Source organism: Lissotriton helveticus, chromosome 6, assembly GCF_964261635.1.
Source record: "Lissotriton helveticus chromosome 6, aLisHel1.1, whole genome shotgun sequence".
Taxonomy (NCBI): domain Eukaryota; kingdom Metazoa; phylum Chordata; class Amphibia; order Caudata; family Salamandridae; genus Lissotriton; species Lissotriton helveticus.
Genome location: NC_136067.1, coordinates 1029380703 through 1029398343, shown reverse-complemented (window position 1 = coordinate 1029398343; position 17641 = coordinate 1029380703). Strand labels below are relative to the sequence as shown.

The 17641-nt window shown below is 38.8% G+C and overlaps 1 protein-coding gene across 2 annotated transcripts in view; it reads left to right on the top strand.

The window, feature by feature from the left end:
* C6H6orf118 (chromosome 6 C6orf118 homolog) overlaps positions 1 to 17641 on the top strand; it is a 338123-nt gene that overhangs the window by 8237 nt on the left and 312245 nt on the right. The window contains exon 2 of one of the 2 annotated variants that reach the window (XM_078648655.1): positions 9955 to 10158. The exons of the other annotated variant lie outside the window; for it this stretch is intronic. The gene's annotated coding sequence lies outside the window, so the exon portion shown is untranslated. The remainder of the gene's footprint in view (positions 1 to 9954; positions 10159 to 17641) is intronic. 2 annotated transcript variants of the gene reach the window in all.

Below are 17641 nucleotides of genomic sequence, written 5' to 3'. Positions count from 1 at the left end.
TTTCTGTGCCACCTACGCCTATTTGATAAGTAAAGTAAATACACTGGAAACAGTTGTGAAGGTAATCTTCTTCTTTATTCGGCAACCCCACTACGAGTACCAACCAGACCGAGAAACAGTGAAGGAATCACCAACATTCTAGCATGCAACAATCAATACTTAGGATCACACACATTGTTCTGATTCTTAATTCCTAAGAATCAGAACAAATCTAGTAATGATGACAACAGAGTAAACAATATAAGGATGTAAACGAAACCACAATACAACACATCCTCTTTCTTTCAAAAAAAATAAATGAATTAAGACTCACAAATATAATCTTCAAAACGTTTTGGTTTCAAAATATTCCTTCCAAAAGTGTTAACCTTCTGAGGATGACAAGGACCTAATTCTGAAATAACATCAGACTGAAGAAGATCCTCAGAAGATACCTCAGTAGTGGGAAGATCCTCAGAAGAGACCTCAGAAGGAGAAAGATCTACAACTGAGGGAACACATACATCTGCCATGTAATTTGAGGAAGGACACTCAGGATGAATATCGATCCGCCAATAGTTGCGCGCCAGACACAAACTGTTTAGGATCACTGAGAGTGGAATCACTTTTGACCAAAGACAAATGACTCATATGACATACATTAATTTGACAGTATTTTTCATAACTTTCACAATTTGCACAGGAGAGCTAAACTTGCTTTGACCTTTAGTGACCATTCTGTTAGACTTGACCCGGACCCATTGTCCGACAGCCAATTTGTCATAACTTGTACCATGCCTCTTATCAAAATATTCTTTATTTTTACGTTGAGAGGCTAACATGCAATTTTTTTTTAATGTGCAGCCCACATTACCTGTTTGCTCATGTCCGTCCACCCAGGATTGACCTTGGAATATGGAATACGACCTCTCATGACTCCAAAAGGGGTCTCACCAATAGAAACATGACTAGTAACTCTATATGTCCATAGCATCTTCATCAATTCATGCTCCACATTGTTTTTTACTATGGATGGCCATTTGAAGAACACTTTTGATAATTCTATTGGCCCTCTCCACAGCATCATTGCCCCTTGGATGATAGAGAGCAGAAAATGTGTGTGAAATTCCAGCAACATCAATAAAATCTTTCATTTCACATGACTTAAATTGGACACTATTGTCGGTGAGGATGTTTTTTGGAAAACCCTCCCGAATAAAAACACTGCCCAAAAAGTCAATGACATTCTTAGTATCAGCTTTTTCAACTATTTTGAGTTCAAACCATTTCGGAAATAGATCTACAAGTTCAAGAATGAATTTGGTTGAACCATCACTCCAACTGATAGGACCCATAATGTCACATGCTGACTAATCCCAAGGAAGAGAAAGACACCCTAATGAACTTAAAGGAGGGTTTCGCGTTTTTTGTGATTTGTTAGCACTCTCACATTCATTACATGATCTCACAAATCTTTCAGTTTCCAAATCAATTTTGGGCCACCAATACAACGATTTGATGTTCTTCTTAGCGCGTGTAATGCCACTGTGGCCTTCATGACAAAGAGAAATAATTTTGGTCCTTAAAGTAGACGGAGGAATGATTTTATCTCCTCTGACAAGAAACATACCATCAATGCCCAATTCGTTTCTTACCTCCCAAAAAGCTTTCATTTCACCAAGAAGTTCAGATTTAACAGTGCCCCAACCATGTTGGATTTTGATTCTGATAAGCTTTAGAATAATATTTTCCTCTTCAGCTTGTTCCCATTCTATTCTGTGTAACCCTTTTCTTTCATTAGCTGAGAAAATGCTTGCAACACAAATATCGTTCCAAGGATTCAAATTAATTTCTCTGAGAGGTAAAGATAACCTGCTTAAAAAATCAACGGTAACATTAAGTTTCCCTGGAACATATTGTAAATCATACATGAAATCTTGAAAGCGCATGGAAAGCCTAGCAATTCTTGCTGAAGCCCTAACTACACCATCAGAAGTGAGTAATTTTGTTAAAGGTTTATGGTCTGTGCAAACCGTAAACCTCCTTCCACACAAAAATTTACGGAAATGCTCTAAGGCCCAGACAAAGGCTAAAGTTTCTCTCCCTATCACAGAATACTTCTGTTCAGTGGGAGATAGAGTCCTGGAGGCAAATGCAATGACAATGTGAAATGATGTATGCTCAACACAGGGAAGTTATTCTTTGTAGTTAGTTTATTTAGAGATAAGGAGAGCCGTCCCAGCAGACAGGCGAAGGCAAGGATAATAACTGTCTACACGAGAACACTCACAGAGGAACATTCTCAGTGACATAATGTAGTTCCATGTTGCACAATACACATCACCACACCTCCCTTCTTTTAATGAGAAGAACAATAAATAGCAAAATAAATAAATAGAAATTGTAACTGGGAGAGACAAATAATGAATACATAAGAGTTAGATATAATCTCGTAATTTGCTAGGTCTGACTGACACTCTGGTACTTTTCCTAACCTCATTCCCTTCTGAAACATTTTTGAAGATTGCATTTTTTGGAGGTCCAGATCTAGAAGGATCTTTGGCAATTTGAGAAGTACACCACCAATTGCCATTAGACAATTTAACAGCATTTCTACGAGTATCCACTACTTGTTGGGAATCTAAAAACTTTGAATAAACTCTTCTGACTATAACAGGATTCTTAACTTTGATCCAATCCCCTATTTGAATATTGTGAGAAACTTTCTTTCCAGGTTTAACACATTTAGCACAAACATCAGATGTTTTTTTGTAAGCAGCATTCCACATATTGCTCATGTCAACACCTTGATGAAAACTTTTAACCATCCAAAAAGGATATACCTGCGAACAAGCTTTCCTCCCTCTCATGAGCTCAAAAGATGTGTAATTGGTAGCAGAATGAGGAGAAGTGCGATATGACCACACAAGATCCTTGACTGCTTTAAATACACAATTCCTAGATTTGAAAGCTGCTTGAACACACTCTACAACGACTCTGTTAAATCTTTCTGTTTTGCCATTGCTTTGTGGATGATATAAGGGAGTTCTAGTGTGTTTGATACCACGTGATTTCAAAAAGGAATTCATTTCATGTGAAATGAATTGAACTCCATTATCGGTCAAAATCTCTTCTGAATGACCTTCTCTCAGAAATATTCTGTTCAAGCAGTCAATAACACTTTTAGAATTCGGTATGCTAATTGGTTCAACTTCTACCCACCTTGACAAATGATCAATAAGAACTAAAAAATATTTTGAGTTATTGGGGAGAACATGAAACGGTCCCAGAAAGTCCATTCCCAACTTTTGCCAAGCTCTACTAGGAATAGATACCTTAGACTCCACAAGGCCTTCTAAAACTAGTACCTTGTCGCTGGCATTGCAACGTGGACATTGTTTGACAATTTCATCTACTTGGGAATCCATTTTGGGCCACCAAAAATCAGATCTCACTTTTCTTTTGGTAATGGTGGCACCAAGATGACCCGACGGTGCTGCTAGGATGATTTTTTCTCTGTAACATGATGGAGGGACTAGTTTATCACCTCGGACAATTATATCATTTTCCATTGAGAGTTCAGTATTAATTTTCCAAAACATTTGAAGATCAGGAGAAAGACACTTCTCTTTCGGCCAACCTCTTTTTATAAGAGAGGAAACTTCTTTAAGAACAACATCATTACCTAGTTCTCTAATCCAATCATCTTCTAGAAACGATATGGATTCTTGACAGACGTTAGCTACAAAACGCTCCTCCACTTCTGTCTCCCAATCTTGTTCATCATTATCAGAAATAGGAAGTCTAGAAAGGCAGTCTGCCCTACTATTTCTTCCCCCTGGTATGTATTCCACACTAAAAGTGTATTCCAGTAACTTTGTGGATAACCTTGCCAAACGAGCTGTTGTGCGTTTAACATTTTTACCATTTAGGATATCGACTAATGGTCGATGGTCTGTTTTGAGAATAAATGACCTACCCCACAGATATGACTTGAACTTCTCTACGCTCCACGTACAAGCTAAGAGTTCTTTTTCAATGACGGAATACTTCCGTTCAACAGGACGGAGGGTGCGAGAGGCGAACCCTACTGTGTATTCTTTCCCTCCAAAACTTTGAGAGAGAACTACACCCAGTCCGTACTCACAAGCATCAACTGTGACAAAAGTTTGTCTACCTTCAACAAACGCTTGTAAGGCCGGAGCCGAAAGTATATGTTCTTTAATAATTTGAAAACCTTTCTTACATTCTTCTGACCAATCAAAAACAGCCCCTTTTTTTAACAAGGACCTGAAACACTCAGTGGTTTTTGCAAAATCTTTCATATATTTAGCATAAAACTTACATAAACTAAGGAAAGACATGAATTGCTCTCTATTTTGGGGAGCAGGTGCTTCAATAATACTTTTAACTAAACCTGGTCTAGGTATAATACCATTTTCTGAAATGATATGTCCAAGATATTCAATCTTGGCTTTGAAAATGCATTTACTCTTCTGCAGTGTTAAACCTCTATTCTCGAGTACATTAAAAACTTCACTAATTGCCTAGTTATGTTCACTCTCTGTTTTCGTGAAAATGAGAATGTCATCTTGAAAGACAACAACGTTAGGATTGTGGGCAAACATTTCCGACATGAGTCTTTGAAAGACTGCTGCAGCCGATGCTAGTCCAAAAGGAAGACGACAAAATTGAAAAACACCATCGAGGGTGACAAAGGCAGTGAGCTATCTGGATTGAGGGTGTAATTCTACTTGGTGATAGGCAGCTTTAAGATCAAGTTTCGTAAACCACGAAGATGATCCCACCTTGGCAATAAGATCCTCAATTCGTGGCAGAGGAAACCCATCAACCCAAATGGCTTCATTGAGAGTGCGTAAATCCACACACATTCTCAAATCGCCTGACCTCTTCTTGGCTAAAACAATGGGAGAAAGCCAGAGGGTGGACTCAACTTTTTCAATAATGCCTTGATCACATAGAGTTTGTGAATGCTTAGAAAGGTCACTTCTGATGCTCAAAGGAACATTGCGTAACTTATGCTTGATAGGAACAACATTGTCTTTAACTCTGATAGAGTGTTGAAAGTTGGTGATCTTACCAAGACGGTTTTCAAAAATTTTACTAAATTTTTGTTCCCAATTAAAACTATCGATATGAGTGTTGGATGTAGAATCAGTTACCGAAGTAACAGATGCATCTTGTTTAAACTGTTTGTCAATGAAGACTGGATTGGCTAACCCAGGCTTAATAGTCAAGCCAATTTCAGCTTGGTGGATAAGACCAAGAACATTAATACCTCGCTTGGCCACATACACTTTACCTTTGATGGTCACTCCTAAGACATTAATGTTAGCCCAGAAATATCCGAGTAAATCAATCCTACTTCCTTCAAAAGCTACAGTAAGGATATCCGGAGGAAATAAACTTTTATCAGGCCAATAGTTGGTATATTTATCTTGTGATACAATGGTGATGCGTGCACCTGTGTCTACAAGCAGTTGAACATGATCTTTCTCAATGACAACATCAACTTCAGGATCAGAAAAATGTTGAAAATCTCCTTTTTCATCAGAATCTTTGACTACAACAACATATTCCTGATGCAAGATGTCCTCATGTGAAAGATCACCTTAGTTGGAAAAATTGTCACCATTGTCATTAACATCATTGTCATTAATAACACATCTAACATTTCCTCTTACATTTCCTCTTCTACCTCTCATACAAATTTTGGCAAAATGTCCCATCTTACCGCATTGACCACATTGCTGATTAATGGCAGGACAATTCTTAAAAGAAGAGACATGAAAAGATGAACCGCATCTATAACAGAACATCCTAGAATCAAATTGTCTATTCTGTGCAGAGAATCTACCACCTCTAGATATATTAGGCCTTCTGAAATTGCTACGTGGGACAAAAGGAGTTCTAGTTGCAGAAGTACTAGAAACAGCACCAGAGACTGTGGTGTTAGATATAGCTGTTTCTAGTTGCTTTACATCTTCCATGGAAGTTTCTATACTTTTAGCGATATCAATTGCTTTATCCAAAGTGGGATCTTTGCATGTAAGTAATTTCTTTTGAATCTCTTTGCAAAAACATCGTGCAACAAGCTGATCTGATGAGTTATGACGTGAAACTGTCAAACTCACAATTTGCGGCTAACATCTTTAAAGCAGTTATAAAAGTATCAATGTTTTCATCACTCTTTTGCATTCTTGTGAAAAATGTATACCTATGCACGACTAAATTCTTAGTTTTGGTAAAATACTTTTCTAATTTTGCTATGGCTATTTCAAAATCATCTGGATCTTGACCTTCAGGGGGATCATATTGCGGTAGATGGTCAAAAACATTTTGGCCTTCCACTCCCAAATGGTAATACATAAGGTTCTTTTTTCTTTCTGGTCTATACCTTTGGCCATCAATTGCACCTAAGTACGCCATGAAAGACCTAATCCATAATTTCCATTCTAATGGAGGATCACCAGGTACTTGCAAAAATGGTGCAGGTGGAGTGACCCTTTGCATGTTGTAACCAGAAGTGTCTTATGTGATAGTGATGTGATGGTAAAATTTGCTTGAAGATCTTGTGTGTGAATCACAGTAGAGACACACAGTACAAATTGTTGAGAAAATGTCACGAGAAAAAAAAACAAGTCTGAAGAAAAATTCAGGAGATACGGATATAGTGTAGTTCTCTGCTTTCTCTATATGTAGTCTTTATATGATAAGGAATAGTGTTGGTTATAAGGAAAATCATTTTTTCTTTATTTAAAATGGCCACTAGATGACAGAATAGGATATTGTAAAGTGATGAAAATCCCATAAATTCCACGAAGTAGAAATTCGTCGATCTGAAGTCAATAATAAATGTAATAAGTAGGAAATATGATATGCAAAAACAACCGTGCGTATCAGTGAAATGCCAAATGAAAATGAGCAGTAGTTGCCAAGTGTATCACAAAGTAGATAGGAAGTGGTGGGAAATAATGCGCTTATGTCCTTAGCGCGGTAACTTGTATTGTTGAAAAGTAATTTGTCACTTACTACAGATTACTGGTGATGTCTGTGGGACTCGACATCACTTTTTCTTGAAGTGGTAGCTTGAAATGGTTGTTTCAGGGAGGTTAAAACGGCATCTTCGGTCGATGTCAGTTGCTATGGAGACATCAACAAAGCTAGAAGGTTAGAAAATGGCTTCTCAGAGGGTACGTCAATGCGTCAAGACGTGAATCTAGATTGTGATAGGTTAATGATGTGTAGATGACGGTTACGTCATTTAGTTGTGGTTCGACCACGTCATCATTTGTATGGATGCAGCGCCGGGGAAGGGTCTCTTGAGTATCGAGTGACAAGGTGAGAGATCGTAGCGTTATTTTCAAAAGTCAATTGCTTTCTTGTTTCTCTTCACGCTTTTCACCATGCTGATACAGTTAATATATTAGCTTTGAATTAGTAGAGCAGTTCAGGACATTTCTTTCTCGCTTAGCTTTCTGTTTGAAAGTCGAGTATAAGTTAAATTCCAATAACTGCTCAGCTCGCTTTACTGTGTCAAGCAGATGGTTGATGACAGTTTAAGAATGGGCACGGCTCTCCAGTTGAATTATAGTAGAAATACTGAAGATGTACTCACAGTTGTGCGCAGTGAAAAAATTTGGCTGAGTAATTGTAGAAGAGCGAAGGTCGGTACTTTAGTGCAGAAATAATTCTTCTCAGTGATGTGAAGGTGCTGTGCAGCAGGATATCCCGTCCTCAGTCGCCAGTGAAATGATGTATGCTCAACACAGGGAAGTTATTCTTTGTAGTTAGTTTATTTAGAGATAAGGAGAGCCGTCCCAGCAGACAGGCGAAGGCAAGGATAATAACTGTCTACACGAGAACACTCACAGAGGAACATTCTCAGTGACATAATGTAGTTCCATGTTGCACAATACACATCACCACACAATGTCTGAACCCCTGTCATCTTTTTGAGTCAGAACACTGCCTAGACCCTTCCCACTAGCATCTGTGGTAGCAAAAGTAGGAGCAGTGGGATCAAAGGCTTGTAATTTAGTGGCTTTACTGATGGCACATTTAATGTCAATGAATGAGTTTTGACAATCTGTTGTCCATTCAAATTTGCTTTTGTTTTTCAGCAAAATTGGCATTTTGTGCGTACACTCAGAATTTTTTTTAACAAACTTTGTGTAGAACTCAGCTAACCCTAAAAATTAACTTAATTCACCTTTGTTGGGGGGTGCAGGGGCATGTTTGATGGCTTCAACTAATTTTTCTTTCGGTTTAATACCTTCGTCAGTAATCTCATGTCCTAAGAAAGTGACTTTTTTTCTGCAAACTTACATTTACTTATTTCTGCAGTTAAACTTTTTTTGATAAAATAGATAAAATCTTTCTTAATACCTCATCATGATGTTGTTTAGATTTACCCATAATTATTATGTCATCTTGAAAAAATAAGACTTCTTTTATGTTACCAAAGAGTTCAAACATGAGCCTCTGAAATACGGCTGCTGCTAACGCAAGCCCAAAAGGCCTGCGCTTAAATTGGTAACAGCCGAATGGTGTGCAAAACGCTGTCAAATGTTTGGATTTTTTGTTCAGGACTATTTGGTGGTAAGCCCACGACAGGTCTAAGGTGGAAAACCACTTAGCATCTCTGGTTAACATTAACATTTTATCAATGTGGGGTAAGGGGAACTGGTCTACTACAATATTATCATTCAAACCTCTTAAATCAACACATAGACAAACTTTACCGTTGGCACGTCAGGCAACGACTGAAGGTGAAATCCACTCAGAGGCTTCAATGGGTTCAATAATGCGTGCATCAAGTAATTTTTGTAACTCAGCCTTAAATCAGCTCTGACAATGAATGGGATGTTGCGAGATTTGTGGATTTTAGGTGTAGCATCGTGTTTTAATCTGATCATGTGTGTAAAACATTTTAACTTGCCAACACTGCCATTAAACACATCAGGAAACTCAGGAGAACCCAATTTTTAGTGTCCTCACCATCACATGCTACAAGAACTTGTTCTGGGCTATTTGGATCAATAATAATATTGAGTTTGTTCTGATCCTTCCATCTTAAAAATATCCCTTCTTAGCCACATACAATTTGCAGAGGGCATGTCTACCCTTAAATCTGAAAATGAATTCTCTAAAACCTAAAACACCTATCTTTTCACCAGTATAACTTTCAGGGGAAATGTCAGAAGGCTCCAGATGATTACCAATAACGTCAATAAATTGACTAGACCAGATATTTTCTGCAATGATTGTGTATGGAGACCCAGAATCGGCAGTGACTTGTAAAGAAATGTTACCTTTACCCATCTTCTTACCTTTGCGCATGCAAGCTTTAGTAAAATGACCTATTAGATCACATTCTGAGCACCTGACAAACCTGAGCACCTGACCTAAGAATCAAAACAAATCTAGTAATGATTCCAATAGAGTAAAAAATAACCCCACTACGAGTACCAACCAGACCGAGAAGCAGTGAAGGAATCACCAACATTCTAGCATGCATCAATAAATACCTAGGAATTGTTCTGATTCTTAATTCCTAAGAATCAGAACAAATCTAGTAATGATGCCAATAGAGTAAACAATATAAGGATGTAAACGAAACCACAATACTACAATGAGCCTGTTTTTTTGTGTCCTGTGACTCAATACTGGTGCCCAAATATCATAATCTATGATGTTAATTTAGTACATTTTTAAGCAATTACTTAAGTGTGTGCACGTGGTATTGCACACTTACATTTAGGTAAACAAGTGATTCATATGTTATGATTAATTATAGTTAGGAGATATGCATTTTAAAGTTGACATGAGTGGATGTGGGCGCCTCCTTCCATATTGAAATAAATATGGTATTTCTGATTGTTGTGTAAAACACATTTTCTGTTTCAAGCACAAGATCCACCATGTTCTCATGTAGAATTTTTTTTTTATTAGCTTACATTTTGAAGGTCGTAGTGTAGCCATTAACAAGTTTGGATGATGATTCACAGCAACTGCAAGATGGGAGGAGAGGAGGTGAAAACTCCTTTGCAAGATATTGTGGAGCCTTGACGACCGAATAAGTTGACGTTGTATTAACTGTGATGAGGCTGACACCGAGTACAGTGACAACACTGTTATTTGATTGGCACCTACCTGGTAGGAACCTGTGCAATGTATTATTTTTGATGATATTTCATGTTTTAACTGAGAGAAACTTATTAGTTAGATCACTTGCTACTGTCCACCTTTGCAGGTGGGCATTCTTTCCCTCTCTCTCTCGAGACCAATGCACCTTATTTTTCTGCTCTTAGAATTACTCCTGAGAGCAGGCAGATTACTTCTCAGTCTAATTGGAGGCTTCATGTGGTTCTTCTTTCAATGCTAAATTTGCTGACACCTGCTGCTTCTGAACTTCCCCGACCAGAATATGACCTTAGCTTAGCATTTGGGAGTTTCCTTTACGGAAACAGGACTTTGCTTTTATTTGCATATGTGGTCTTTAATAAAGAAATAGTCACATTTATTAAATTGATTTGCTTGGCTCATATTCATGTATGCTATCCAGGTGAATTTTGATTTATGCCTTATTGATTTGAAATTGAAATTTTACTAATTTGTTAATAAACCTTTACTGTTTGCAAATGTAATCCTCTCTGTCATTACTGTGAGGCAAAATCTGGTTCACTGTCAATGTAATGTTTTTGAAAATGTGATAGGCTCAGTTTGAGAAAAAGCTTCATCCTAGTGGACATTCTGGAGTTCCGAGATTGTGCTGATTGTATGGCGCAAATAACATTCTCATCTATCTCACTGTTAGTGAGGACATTAAGTAGGCCGGGTCTCACCGGTGCTGAGCACCATCAGTTTTTTAAAAGGGAGCTCGAAACAGTTCTCTTTCGGGCTCTGTTTTGTGCCCTGGCACAGGCGGACCATTTTTTTCCAAACTGCAGTGACAGAAGGCAAATTGATGTGCGCGCTCTCACACTGCTCACTTCTTCACTAGTGGAGAAGTTAGGGTATGACGTCTGTTATAACATGTGAGCGTTGTAGGGGAAGGGAAATCCTTTAAAGAGAGTTATTTTCTCACTGGATTTCCCTTCTCTTTTTGAAACTCAGGAGCAGCAACGTTGTCATGGTGTCACCAGGGCTTTAACCCCTTGGCTGCAGGGCCGATTCCCTGGCTGTGCTGGGGGGAGGGGGGGGCGCACCCAGCGCCCCGGTGCTCATAACGAGCTCAGCTCGTCATGAGCCACGTTTCTTGTGTGCTCATGACGAGCTGAGCTCGTCATGACCACGCCCGTTCCTTAGAACGCCCAGCACAGCAGGGGAATTAGCAGGGGCGTAGGAGACACAAAAATTCTGGGGGGAACAGGGACAACCTTGTGGACTTTCCAGTGACCCTATACAAATCACCGCCCGTTAAACAAATACAATCGCATACATTCGAAGTGAAATATTAAGAAAAGCGGCCATGTTGTCACACTTTTAATTTATGCTTTATTGTTATTTGCATTCATATAGTAATCAGACCAAATGTAAAAAAAAACATGTATATGAATCATCTTGATGCACCAAGCAAACATAGGTGGCTGACTTAGGGTGGGGGTGTCGTGTTTGCAAGTGCATTATGATTTGAAAAGTACCTGCTGCTGCATTCCTGGTCTCCAGCAATTTTCAGGCAACAATAAAAATGTGAGGATAACTTTGGTGATTAATGTTCTTTATTGATAGAGATCGAAGGTTTGTCTAGTGGAAGTTTTGACTCTTGGTAAGGTAGACACAGTGGGTTAATATGCATGCTGCAAAGAATGTGTACCACGCAGATCACAAAATGCATATCATGTAAATTGGTCAGTGAGTTACTGCTTTTATCTGAGAGATTCTGTTGGTATTTGCATTTTATAAGTTAAAATACTAACATTGAACAGTGAGCTATTAACCGTCATCAAAGAGCTGCATGAAAACTTCAAGGTATAGCTTAGAACATTATGATTTTTCCCCAGTATTTCCTTATCCTAATGTTGGAAAATGGGTTCATTAGGATAGAAATCAATTCTGATTATTAAAGAGAATCCCCCAACCATGGTGTTATGTTTTAAATTCTGAGTGTGTGCTTCTTTAGTGTTGCAAAGCCATCCTGTGCCCTGGGCACTCCCCAACGTTTTGCTGGCTGGTACTGGTGGTACCTGACTTTGACTGACCCTGGCCTCTGCCTGAACAGGCACAGGGCCAGTGCTATTCTGAAAGAGACACTTAAAAATACTGTGAAAACACCTACATACACTAGGGTGCACTATGGGTTAGGGTACCCCTATGATTGGCATGACCTCTCCTATAAGGCCTTAGTTCATAATAGGGCAGGGAGATTAGAACTACCTTTAAGTCCCTAGAATATATTAGGGCATGGAAGTTTAGAGGCCAGCAGCCCTTTCTGCCTTTGCATGTGTGCACTGCTGAAGCCTGAGGTCAGTTTAAAAGTAGCCTTGTGTTGTAGGACTGCTTCTAAAATGCAAATTGTGCACAAACTCGACTTTTGGGTTTGGGGAACTTATAACTTGATCAACTGCAATGCTGGGGCAAAATTAAGTTAAGTGGAAAATAAAATTCCACTAAACTATGGCTGTGTCATATTTGCCACATAATACATCATCTGCTGCATAACCTAACGATTTGACCCAAAACAATTTTGTAGCTCAAATGGTTCAAATATTACTAAAAGAAATGTGACTTATGTTGCTGTGAAATGTAGGGCCCTTTGCAAAGGTTGACTGGTCACCTTTTCCTGTGCTGCATTTGTATGTTACACAGGTACTAATGAGGCAAAAGCTTTGCAGAGGCTGTTAGTATGTATAAATATGTTAAAATAATAAAGTATCATAAAATGCACCGCATTACGCTGCAGCCTTTTTATTGTTGCATCATTTAGTCAACACTGCAACATAATTTTGGCCTCCATTGCTGCATAACTCCAGTGGCCCGAAAGAAGGCTGCACATGTTAAAAGTGTTTGTGCATGAAGCAGAGACCATGAAGTTTGCAAGCTTAGGGGCTGATTACGAAGGCAGGCAGACTTCAGTCCATCTGCCATCGAATCGGGGAATGGGACCGCTGGCCTTCAAGGTGGCGGCCCGACGATAGGCATTACAATGCAACCGCCACTTGTCAGGCGGATCAAAGCACTCTTACCTGTGTTCCCACGATCTCTTACCTGTAAGGTGCTTTGATGGGTTTTGCAGAGACGCTATGGGCCAAACTCCCAGAAACCCTACCTTACAACCTGTGATCTTTCTTAGTACAGCAGGGTGATGGATAGAAATCAGGGAGAGAGGCCGGAATCTGACGCTATTATGTTCTTGTAGTCGACCTGCGAAGCAACAAGAAATTCCTTAGACTTAGTTCCTCCTTTGTTCTCTTTCCTACTTCTTTTAGCTCTCTTCTAAATAGTTCTACGTCAAGTTGTAAATTCCTACCTGCGATCTACTAGACTTGGCTTCGCGTCCTGGGAGTCGTCTTTTGGTGAAGTCTGCTTTGAACAGATGCTGTTCTCTTAAGTCCGAAGGTGGTTGAACTGTCCGCCCCCGATCTTTAGACTGAATGTTAAATATTCTGCATAAAATAACAAAAGAAATAATTTGCACTTTCCCTTAGAATAGTTTTTACCTAAAAATCAAAGCTTCCTTTAAATCTACTCACTTAACAATCCCCTGTTGATGTTCCCACGACTTCTCTCTTTAGGAATAAAGAAATTATACAAATTCTAATACACCATGCCTACACAAGTTTTCTCTTAGTGCTTAATCGAAATCAACATCATGGCTTCTAAACATATTATCCTTTAACAACGTTGAACTTGAATCTTAGGAAATAAAGTCTCAAAAAATATCCATGTCGAAGCTTTCTTTCTTCAATTAGAATGTCCAACTAGTGTTCTTTTGCTAGCGTTGGGCGCCTTTTCTTATTTTCTCAAAAAAAGAATAATTGCTACTTAGCTTTTCTTCTTGTCAGAGGAAGAATTACTGCGAGGCTATTTCCAGATGAATTATTGAAGTCTCAGGCCTGAATTCCGGTTCGTGGGTTTCTGCTGGGTTGGAGAAGTCTTCAAGCGCGATGTTCCTCCGAGGCTGAAGCTGGAAAACTAAGCACCTTCTGGACTCCTGGGTGTGGCTTTTATAGCCCTGCCACACCCCAGGTTATTGTAGAAGATGCACGCATGACTTTTGCCCTTACGCTGTGTTGCACATCACACAACGTGAGAGCCTTTTTCATGAAAGCGTGCAGAATTTAAACGTGCATCTTTTTTTCTATTTGCCGTTTTTTGCCAATTTCGACCTTAAACAGATCGTTATGCCCAGAACATAGCTCACAATTATCATATGCAAAGATCAATCACTGGCACGAATACTTTGATATAAAACCTGCACCTTTTCAGGCATTGACATGATTTAAAAGAAACAACAAGCATTGATACCAAACATATTTACCCAATAACTACATACATGAATAACTGGAGTGCTGGGTGCACGGGACAGGGGTGGCTTTCAATATAGAAGAATGTCTTGAATTATACCTTTTAAAGGTGTACCTCAGGATTATACATTTAAGAAGGGAGCAGTGTCTGGGAAATCATGACAGTACCCTCCCCGTAGAATCCCCCCTAATACCGTGGGAACTGGTTTTGGTCTTTCTGGGTATCTGTTATGAAAGGTTTTTAAGCACTGGGGAGAATTTCTCAAATTAGCAGGGGGGTTCCCAAGAGCGGTCTTCAGGACCGTAACCTTTCCAATCTATAAGATAGTACAACTTGCCTTTAATTCTTTTGGAATCTAGTACTGCCTTTACTTCATATTCCGGTATACCGTCCACTTCCACTGCTGGAGGACGACTCAACAATCTGGTTTCTGGATTGCATGGTTTAAGTAGAGAGACATGAAATACTGGATGGACTCGATAAGTAATTGGCAACTTCAATTTCATGCTTACAGGATTTATAACTTTCTGTATAATGAAAGGACCTATGAATCGTGGACGGAAGGCTTTATGACATTTTAATTTTAAATTTTTTGTAGACAACCAAACCTTGTCACCTTCTGAATAAAGTGGTGGTTTAGAGCGATGTTTGTCTGCGAATTTCTTTTGAGTCTCTTTTGCCTGAATCAAATGTTATTGAGCTTTTTGTTGAACTGAAACCAAATGGTTTACATAATCCGTGACTGCTGGAGTAGCTGTTACTTTTTTCCCTACACCTAACATGTCTTTAGGATGAAAACCATGAACACAGAAAAAAGGAGACATACCAATTGAGGAATGATCAGAATTGTTGTAAGCAAATTCTGTAGCCCATAAAACTTCAGACCATTCCTGATCACAGGTGGCCAGCAAACATCGCAAGAATTGTTCAATTGTTTGATTTGTGCGTTCTGTTAAACCATCAGTTTGTGGATGATAGCTAGATGATAAACGCACTTCCATGTTCAGAGACTTTCCTAGATTCTGCCAAAAATGTGATATGAACTGAGATCCCCTGTCCGAGAGCACTACCGAAGGAATTCCATGATGCTTAACAATTTGTGTTACAAAAATGTGCGCTAATTCAACAGCCGAAGGGAGTTTTTTCAGGGGAATAAAATGAGCGTATCTAGAAAAATGATCTACAACAGTTAAAATGATGGTAAAACCAGACCTAGTACGAGGCAATTCTACAATGAAGTCAAGGGATACAGTGTGCCATGGCTGTGGTGGTATTGGCAGAGGCAAAAGTAAACCATGCGGGGATTGATGAGTTGGTTTATTTTGACTGCAAATTGCACAAGTTTCTACATATTTTTGGATATCTTTGAGCATAGTTGGCCACCAAAATTGCCTTTTAATGAATTGGTACATTTTCGTTACACCTGGGTGAATAGACAGAATTGAATCATGATAGATTTGTAACACCTTTTCCTGTACAGATTCATTAGGGACGAACACCTGATCATTTATGCATAAAACATTTTCTTTCCATTGCAATAATGGGTAACTCTTATTCCATTCTTCCTTTGTCTGATTTTGTAGAGCTTTTTCTATGTCTGATAAAACTTCAGAGTCAATAACTCCTATTTGAAAACGCTCTGCAGGAATAATTGGATGTACAGTTTCTTTTTTAGCGCTCAAATCATCGCTTATACCTATTCTGGATAATGCATCAGCCTTGTTATTATCTTTACCAGGGCGATAAGTGATGATAAAGTCATAATCATTAAAGAACAGAGTCCAACGCAATTGACGAGGAGACAGAGCTTTAGCAGATCTAAGAGACTGCAAGTTCCTATGATCAGTATAAATGGTGACAGGATAATGAGCCCCTAGCAAGTAGTGTCGCCATTCTTTGAACACAGCTTTTATGGCCAATAATTCTCTATCAGCAATGGCATAATTTTGTTCTGTGGGAGACAATTTTTTGGAATAGTATGCGATTGGATGCATCTGTCCGGTATTTTTACACCTTTGAGACAGAATGCCTCCTATAGCAAATTGGGAGGCATCCGCTTCCACTATGAAAGGCTGAGAGGGATCAGGATGTTTTAATATAGGAGCTGTCATGAATTGTTTTTTTAAATCCTGAAAGGCCAAATCAGTTTCTGAGGTCCATTCGAATTTCATATTTTTTCTTAGCAATTTAGTGATAGGAGTTACTTTTTGTGAGAAATTGTTTATGAACTTCTATAAAAATTTGCAAACCCCAGAAAACTTTGGACTTGTTTCACTGTCGTAGGACGTGGCAAATCTATGATTGCTTGAACCTTTTTTGGGTCCATTTCTATACCTGCAGGACTAAGGATGTATCCCAGAAAGTCCACAGTGTTAACATGAAATAGACTCTTTTCCAGTTTTACAAATAAATAATTTTGTAAAAGCTGTTGAAGGATGGCTCGTACTTGCTTTACATGCTCAGATCTCTCTTTTGAATAAATGAGTATATCATCAATATAGACGATACAACAGATATCCAAGAAATCTCTTAACACTTCATTTATGAAAAACTGAAATGCGGCTGGAGCATTGCAGAGTCCAAAAGGCATAACCTGATATTCATACAATCCAAATTTTGTACGGAAAGCTGTCTTCCATTTGTCTCCCTCTCAGACTAGCACCAAATGATATGCACTCCGCAAATCTAATTTTGTATAAATAGTGGCGTCTTTGATTTGATCTAATAGTGTGGGTATTAATGGTAATGGATATCGATTTTTCACTGTCACGTTGTTAATCGCTCTATAGTCAATGCACGAGCGCAATTCTCCTCCCTTTTTTGGAAAAAAAAAGAGAGGAGAAGAGACCGGAGACTTAGAGTGTCTAATAAATCCATTTTCCAGATATTCATCAAGGTAGTTACGTAAATGCTCATTTTCTTTTTCTGTTAACGCATAAATGCGGCTACAAGGTAAGGTTGCACCGGGAACTAAATCTATCTGACAATCAAAGTCCCTATGAGGTGGCAAGGTATTAGCTTTTTTTTTTATCAAACACTTCCACCAAGTCTTGATACTCATCAGGTACTCCAGCAACAACCATAACACTTTTAGAATTTTTGGGAAAATCGTAACCTTGTATTAATAACTCAGAACCTGGGTACGGTTGAAAACACTTGGCATGACAATAAT